We start from the raw sequence: 305 nt of genomic DNA on the forward strand, positions 1-305 counted from the left end.
AAAAAAAAAAAAAAAAAAAAAAAAGTACTTCTAGACTAGAGAAACAGACATCTCAGTGGTATAAGAATAACAGATAGGAGGAAAGGGTAGATTATTGAATCTTAGACTGAAGAACATTAACAAGCTAAATGGTTTTACGTTTGGTATGGATTTTTTATGTTACTACAGATTAAGGTTATATATTGTTACAGCATACTATGCATGCATGTTTCAGTTCTTGTTTAAACTATTGTACCTAAGTTGTTTAGGATTTACAAATTTTTTTTTTTTTTTTTTTTTTTTTTTTTTTTTTTTTTTTTTTTTTT

This window comes from Mastomys coucha, unplaced genomic scaffold (genome assembly GCF_008632895.1).
Source record: "Mastomys coucha isolate ucsf_1 unplaced genomic scaffold, UCSF_Mcou_1 pScaffold18, whole genome shotgun sequence".
NCBI lineage: Eukaryota > Metazoa > Chordata > Mammalia > Rodentia > Muridae > Mastomys > Mastomys coucha.